Below are 8,622 nucleotides of genomic sequence, written 5' to 3' on the forward strand. Positions count from 1 at the left end.
CAGGGGTTGGTTGGTGCCCTGTCAGCCGGGGTGAGCTATCGTAGAGAGCAAAAGGAGTGAAAAGAAGGGGGCGAAAAGGGTGGTAACCCGGGGACCAGTTATTCCTAAACGTCCTCGAAGTTTCTACTACATACTCCTGCACTTCTGCCGCGTACGTGGAAAGCTCCTGGGCTGGCGGTGAGCTGTGAACTGATCTGCAAGCATTGCTGTTGTATTGGTAGTAAGCTTGTTTCTTTTTAGAAATGATACATGACTTTTTATTTTTGAGCTGCTTTAAGTAAGTCATGGTCCCCACATGGTACTGTGAATAGCTTCTAATAAAAAAAAAAAAACACCAAACAACAAATAAACAAAACCACTACAAACCCAACCTCACAAACTCAAAATAGGAGATTAAATTTAAACTTAAGCCGTTCATGTGAGTAATTTAGTCATTTTTACAAGTTCCAAGTTTGCATCAGATCATGGGGAGCTACGATATGTTTCATTTTTAAAATGTCAGTTAGATCCTACTTGTTGATGTCACTGCCTGTTGGGATTTTTTTTAACCTCCAAACAAAAATATGGTCCCCAGCATCCTTTTTCCTTGCCTTGGAAGTCCTCACAAAATTCTTCCTTTTACCTAAAATAAGTTTCAACAAACATGAAGTTAAGCTTCTGTTAACTTCAAATTAAACTAGGATTTGGAAAAAAACCCGGTTATTTTTAAGAAAATCATTTGCAGTCTGAGTCTAATAAGGTTTTATCAGGCACATACAATGCCTGCCTTATCTGTTTAGTTGTTTCTTTAGGCTGACAGTATGACTTAACTCAGATATGACAAACCTGCTGCTGCAATCTGCTCCCCTTGCTACTCACATTTGCTTCAAGATATTATTCTGTACAATTGATTTGATATTTAGTGGGTGTGCTTAACGGATGTAACTTGCTCAGGGAACAGGTGGAAATGAGGGTGGTAGCTGGAAAAGTGACTAAAAAGGGAGTGTAAAATGAAGCCTCCCCTGCTGCGTGTGCCCGCTCCTTTCCGACACAAGGCACAGTCACACATGGCATAACCCATTCCAGAGGAGCTCAGTTCAAGGTTAAAACTGCCATGCTGACTACTAAGTTGCTTAACAGTGAGACTGAATATATTTTGTGGTCGCTCATGGCCGACCTTACATTGAAGATGCACATTATTGCCACTGCTGAACTCGATCAGGTCCTGACTTAAGAAAAGGCCAACTAAACCTTTGCAGTAGATGAATTGTCACACATACCTTATATACTCACGTATATGTCATATAAATACATACAATGTTAATAAGTGTAAACCAAGCTCAAAGATGATGGCAGCTTCCATTATCAACTCCACTAATTTCACTTTGGCTTACACTTTATGACAAATAACTAGTTCCCATTTGGCATTAGCACAGTTGCCAATTGTTACAGCTACAGAGAAGAAACAGGGAAGTACTGTAATAACTTGTCGCAGCACCTTTTTTAATTTCAGTTATGACTCAAAGAATCAATAGAATGGTTGAGGTTGGAAGGGACCTCTGGTGGTCATTTGGTCCAACTTCCCTGCTCATGCAGGGCCACCTACAGCTGATTGCCCAGGACAGTGTCCAGACCAGATAGCTTTTGAGGATCTCTAAGTATGAAGACTCCACAACCTCTCTGGACAACCTGTACCAGTGCTTGGTCAGCCTCACAGTAAAAAAAGCTTTTCCTGATGTTCAGATGGAGCCTCCCGTATTTTAGTTTGTGCCCATCGCTTCTGTTCCTGTCACTGGGCAGCAGTGGAAAGAGCCTGGCTCCATCCTCCTTGCACCCTCCCTTCAGGTATTTATAGACATTGGTAAGATCTTCCTGAGCCTTCTCTTCTCCAGGCTGAAGAGTCCCAGCTCTATCAGCCTTTCTTCATAGAAGATGCTCCAGTCACTCCATCATCTTTGTGGCCCTTTGTTGGACTCCCTCTAGTCTGTCCGTGTCTCACTTGTACTGGGGAGCCCAGAACTGGACACAGCACTTCGGGTGTGGCCTCACCAGTGCTGAGCAAAGGGGAAGGATCGCCTCCCTCCACCTGTTGGCAATACTTTGTCTAATGCAGCCCAGGATGCCAGTACCCTTCTTTGCAACAAGGGCACATTGCTAGCTCATGTTCAACTCAGTGTCCACTGGGACCTCCAGGTCCTTCCCTGCCAAGCTGCTTTCCAGTTGGGTGGCTCCCAGCACATATTGCTGCCTGGGGTCATTCTTCCCCAGTTGCAGGACTTTACACTTCTCCTTGTTTAACTGCATTAGGTTCCTGTCAGCCCAGAATAAAAAAAATCCTATTGCAACAAGACCAAAATAAAAAAGATTGCAGTTCATCCAGTTTCTTTTTGTATTAGACCATCAATAATCCTTTTACAAATATTTTGTAAGTTTACAGAGTGATGTTTGTTGACTTAAGCTGATTTCTGTAAACATTGTTTCCTTAAGATACAATAAGAGGTAGTAGTAGATTGCCTGAACATCTTGGTGCAGTACTGATTGATAGGTTGAAATTAACTGCTTTTCAGTATAATCATCAATGAGTTATAGAAATATACTTGAACAGGGACATCTAATCATCTAAACAACTCATATGTTGCCTCTTACACTGCATGTGATACAAACCGACATTTTCACATTCTGTTGTGAAATTTGTATTTCAGCATCTAGACACGTGTACTATTGAAATGTTTAAAAGTCTGTCTCTTAAAAAATTAAATTGTAACAGCAAAAGACAAGATCATGCTAAGCAACATTTAAATACAACATTTTGTTATTTAATCAATCAATTAAAACTGATTTACCTATCATATTACTGAAATGAAATCACATTTGTAGTATTGCTGGCATACAAGTAGTTTCTCAGCAGTCCAGAGGAAAAACAATTTAATCAAACTGTTCCAAAAATGAAGAGAGAAAGCAGTGATCATCCAAGAAAATAGACCTGCGTGAAGTATGAATCATTCCAATGAATAGCCTTCAACTCTGTGTTTGTCACAACAACTCTGAATGAGAGTCCATTTCTTTAGTCCATGGTACACTCAGGAACAGATTTGACGTAATTACTGTGGATGTTTCTGGAATATGCTAATCCTGGCAAAAATATTGTCGGCAGTGTTCCTGTTGTAAGAGTGAGAAGAGCTGAAAAATACATAGAGAAATGCTATGTGCATCTTCAGTAGTTGTGAAAGGAAGTACATTATGGAAATGAAAATATCTGAGTGATGCTAAATAACCTATACTAGAAGCTGTCTCACGGATCGTCTCTTTTTTTGCCCCACCTTACCAATTAAGAGAACAGCTGTTATTTCAAAATAATAGGTTTTGTTGTTTACTCTGTTACACCCCTTTTAACACTATAATCTAATTGATGGAAGCATTACATCAGCATCAAATTAGTGCAATAAAAGCTCCAGCATACCTCATGACCAGCTGGGTACTATTGTTTCATTAGACTAAGGACCAAGCTGAAAACAGATTTTATTTCAATTTTTTTTTTGAAGGCAGTGTGTAAATCTAAAGCAGTGGGTATTTTCTGTCAGAAAGAACTTAATACATTAAGCATACTGAGACGACAGACATAGAATCTGGAGAATCAACAATACGATGTCAGCAACTAAGATGTTAGTGCCATTTGGCACTTTCAAATGGGATGGACAAATGGGTTGGACATATGGGAGAAAGAATTAGTAAAAGGCAAGGGTGGGAGGAAATGGAAAGAAAAACACGAGAAAGTGGGCACTAAAAGCAGGTAAAAATAGGAATTGAGGAGTTTTGTGAAGATTGGCAGTAAAGACTGTTCTTCCTAGATCTACATGTTAAATACGCCTCTGTCACCTCGGGGTTGGAGCAGCTTTTCATAAGTACCTGTTTTCATGTGCTAAAGTATGTAGGCTAATGGGAGCATCCTTCCCTGTCCACTGCTCTTTTACCTGCTCTTTATTCCACTGTCCATATGCCAAATACTCTTTGGATGGCAGGACACAAGTAGTATTCATCATCATTGCTTGATACGAAAAAGCAACACTATCATTTTCCCATCAGCTCTGTCAGCTGTGAGGAAAGGGTCAACATTTTCCTTTTCATGAATACCTATGCTATAGGTGACTTACGTGGCATCAGATGTTCAGTGTGCGCTTACTTCTCAGCGATTTTTTCTCCTCATGGACATACACCGTGAAAAAGAAAAAGATTTTAAAAACGGGCACAGATACAACCAGGTTCATACAGGTGATAATTAAGTAAGGCTGCGAAGGTCTGACGCAGCAGCTATTGGGAAGTAAGTCCTGGGCTGGATGCGTTCCCTGGAGCAGGTGAAGGGGAGCGTGCTCCTCTTTCACTTCCTTGAATGTTCTTGAGTCTTCTTTTCACAACTTCACCCTGAGACAGCTACTGCTTTTATTGCTAATCCATGATCTAAATGGGACTTGGCTGTCTAATGCCTGAAGCTACACCTGAATTAAACTTGTACTTGTTCTGTTCTGCTACAGTTTAGAGAAAACTGGGCAATTTTCCTAGAGTGAAGGAATATTACCTTAAATGTTTATCCACAAAAAACCAGCAATAAGTATCAACAAAGTCTGGAACTCTTATCTCGAATCAGTTTGGTGTTGCCAGAGATGAAATTTTGTCTAAAAATAAACTGGCTATATTTAAGCACTGAGGATTTCGTGATAGAAGTAACTTCTTACTCTACAGTTTGTAAGTAGTTTGTAAGTAAATGAGGTTGCACTGAGAACTACTGTGGCCCTCCTCAAACAACATATTTAACACAGATGAGTTTGCATCAACCTTTCAAATTGCCAAGTATGCCACAAATTTTGTCCTGTCAATTGATCCATAGGTGTTCTTTCCTTTGCAAGCATAATCTTTTGCTCACAGTGACCTCTAGTGTGAATGAATGAAACAATGTAGTGCCATCCAAGGTAGTGCAGGTAGAACATCGTATGCGTTCACACTGATACCTGTTTAAGGGGACACATATGTGTGCCATCTGTTTGACTATGTGACAGACTGCTTTATGGATTAAACAAGCATGCAAAACATGAATAGGAAACCATAAAACCAAAAACATTTCCTCAGCCATACTGAATAAATAAAGACTTTAAAAATCTTTCATGATTTCTGTGAAATTTTGTTTAGATTTTTCTTTATCAAAAACCCCATGCATGATTCAGGTAATTTCCAGTGTTCCCAAGTGCCAGAGATTGCTTTTACTTTCTGAAGTACAGCCTTGTACTGGACTTTGTATGAGAGATACAAATCAGAGGCAGTGATGCAAGAATTTCTACTAGGACTGCTGTAAAATGTACAGATTCTCCAAACCCTGACCCCAATATAGTTATGAATTAGCCTCGCTATATTGCCTATATTTTTGTCACCAGAGTATATTGGAGTAACCGTTTCCCCCCTCTCTTTTACAGAACAACTTGAATGGATAAAAAAAAAAAAAAAGAAAAATGTCTAAAGCAGAGATTTTTCTGTTCAGTTCCTTCCAAATTGCAGGAGAAAAGCAGAAAGTGGAGCACATCATTATAACAAGTAAGTTAGCAAGGAAAATTCCTGATGGTTGGCAGTGTTAAATCTGGAATGTAATGGTTAAAAGGAATTTAGCTCTGGAATTAGTTAATTCAATCCTTGAATTCATGCATTAAAGCATCTTCCCACATTTCAGGAGGAAATAATCTCTGGCCACTTTGGATGAGGAGAAATGATCACTTCTTTGTCAAACACACAAATTCACATGGCTTGAAATACAAAGTGTTAATAATTTGCAAAGGATACAACAAAATTTTTTTTATAAACTACCTTCAGTCCTTTCCAGGATTCCATCTGCTACACAGCAGCAAACATAGACATGTTGTTCTCTATCCACAAAACATTATGTATAAATTTCCATCTGAAAAACTGAGTTGCTACATTTCAGTTTCAGGCACATTTATTCTAAAGGATTCTGTAATAGAGATTGTGCAGAATTTAATTAAGTATTTAAAAATGTGCAAAACTGTCGCATTGAAAATTGAATTTCTGACAGGAAATATATGCTGTTAGTCCTATACATGTCAGATCAAATCCTATCATATTGTGGCTTTCAGTGTTTTAGTCAGGAAGCCTTCATAGAGTCACATTAGTCATTAAACTTTCAAATCATATTTATGTCAATATTGCTATCTGCAAATCTCACTGCTTCCTGCCTAAAAACCTAGCCACTTATTTCAGATTTGAATACAAGCACATTGACAGAAATGTGAAAAGAGAGAAAAGTGTTAAGGAATTATTAAATACAGAATTTCAGAATTATTATTTGCAAAGTTCACCTTGTTCATTATCGATTATATAAAATAATCAAGAGAAAAGGTTCAGACAATTTGAAATGCAGATTTAAACCTCTGTTCTTGTCCATTCGGCTCTTATCTTCCAAAAAACTTTTACGTACAACTTTTCTACTGTATATTTCACTACGCTTGTTCAGATTTTATTGATACGTGTCAGTACTACAGTCGTGTTGATTAATATCAAAAGCAACAAAATTTACTAACTTTAACAGGGACTTTACCTGACATTAAAAGGAGTGTAGGGACAGGTTGCAGCTCTTTAATAATGCTGGTTTGTCATAGCAAATGCAATCATCTAATTACTCTCATGGTGCCAAATGTAGTTAGTCTGTGTTCTCACAGTATGACAAATCAGCTTGAGCCGTTTCAATATCTTCACAATCTTGTCTGTAATTACTAAGTTATACACACAAGGCTCCCACCAGGTGGCAATAACACTCTTCATTCTTTAAAGCATTTGCTATATTTTAGGTGGTAGAAATGTATGTTATGTACTAATTAGAGAGGGAAAAAATTGTGCTTTATAATAAAGTGAAGTTGATAGAAAATGTGATTTTCCTGAACTCTCAAGGTACAAGCACTTACGAAAAGTCATTTGTGAGTGGGAACAGGCTGCAGGGTGCTGGGCAATATCCATTGCTAGGTTTTTAAAATTTATTTCAATATAAATACAAGTAACATATTCCACTTGGTTCCCAAGAAACTGAAATAGTTTAAATTTGCCTTTGGAGGAAACTGCAGACAGCAGAGAGTGTCAAACGCTAGTTTACTAGTGGGAGCTTAAACCTCAGAGAGGTCTCACAATTTTAGCTCAAATTTAGACTGATGAAATTCACGCCTTCAGCTACAAATTAAATGCTCTTTTTAGACTTTTAATCTAGATGTATTTCTCTAAGTGCTGTCCAACTGCTATAATCATGTCGTGTATTTCTGGAGAAGATGTGCACACATGCACTGTAGGACTCCCATTTGCCAGAAGTGGTGGACTTGCTGTGCACTCACTTTTCAGATGTTCTGCACATGGTCAGCAATCTTTTTATGACATGTTACAAACTCCACCTGTGGGGTTGTGCATCTGCTTCAACCAGCAGTACAAGTTCCACATACTCAGGGTGTCCAGATTTATTGCAGCCCAGTTAGAGTTACTGGTCTGACAGCATGCAAAAAGTCCTCAACCAGTGAGGAAAAATCCTCAAATTTCTCCTAGAAATTTCCATGACGAAAAAGGGTATGTATGAGGAAACCAAAAGGTACAACTGTTGTGGTATCTCAAAACTAGTCACACAATAGTTACTTGACTCTTCAGTGTCTTGTCATGCACAGGAATGCAATGTGCTCAGTTATTTTCTTGAGTTCCCTGTGATAATACATCACAAGACTAAGTGCACCAAATGGCGTTCAGAAGGAATGTAGAGGACAGCACCTAATCAGTCAAGTAGAAAGTCCTAAGGAAGGAGGTGGAGACAAACACTACCAACTTTCTTATACAGGGGAAACAGTTTAGAACAAATGCCTGTTTCTGCTCATACAATAGAACCTATGGTAGTTCTTAAGAACTGAGGTGATCTTGTATACTTTACATGCCTTTTTTGTACATCTTCAGTCAGCAGAACTCTTATGTTCCAGCAATACACCCGTCATTTAATAATTTCCACAAATCCTATGCAAATAAAATATTTTTTCCTGCTCCCTCATGTAGAGGTGTACATACATAAAATTTAATAAGGTTTTCCAAAATATTTCACTTTAACCTCAGAAACCAGAACTGGTCAGCATCCTTTCTTATATATTCTGAATTTTTAACCTATTGCAACTTGTGTGATCACATAAACTGCCTTTTTTTTTTTTTTTCCCCAAAATGCTTACATTTGGCATAAAGAAAAAGCTGCTGTAGGAAAAGATGATAGGAACATAGGCATTATTTTTTTCTACTGTAGTTATATAGAAGTTGAAATTGCATAGAAAAGTAATTTATAACATTGGTTGAAATAAGATATTGTATTTGGTTCAGTTTAAGGAAAACATAAGGTGATTTCAAGTTACTGCCGTTGATGTAACAGCTTATGAAACATAACTATTAGTGTTGTCTGAGTATACCATGAAACATCCATAGACCTGGAAACTTATATTTAATATGCAATTTAGTACCAGTTTTAGTTTTCATGTGTTTCTAATAGGTTATTGGAAGAAAAGCCTTTAGCTAAGAAAAAGCAAATAGCTAAGACAAAAAGGCTGCTAAAGGTATTCTTGAAAAAGAACATGAGTTAGG

The sequence above is a fragment of the Charadrius vociferus genome, unplaced genomic scaffold, assembly GCF_000708025.1.
Source record: "Charadrius vociferus isolate BGI_N301 unplaced genomic scaffold, ASM70802v2 scaffold88, whole genome shotgun sequence".
NCBI classification, from domain to species: domain Eukaryota; kingdom Metazoa; phylum Chordata; class Aves; order Charadriiformes; family Charadriidae; genus Charadrius; species Charadrius vociferus.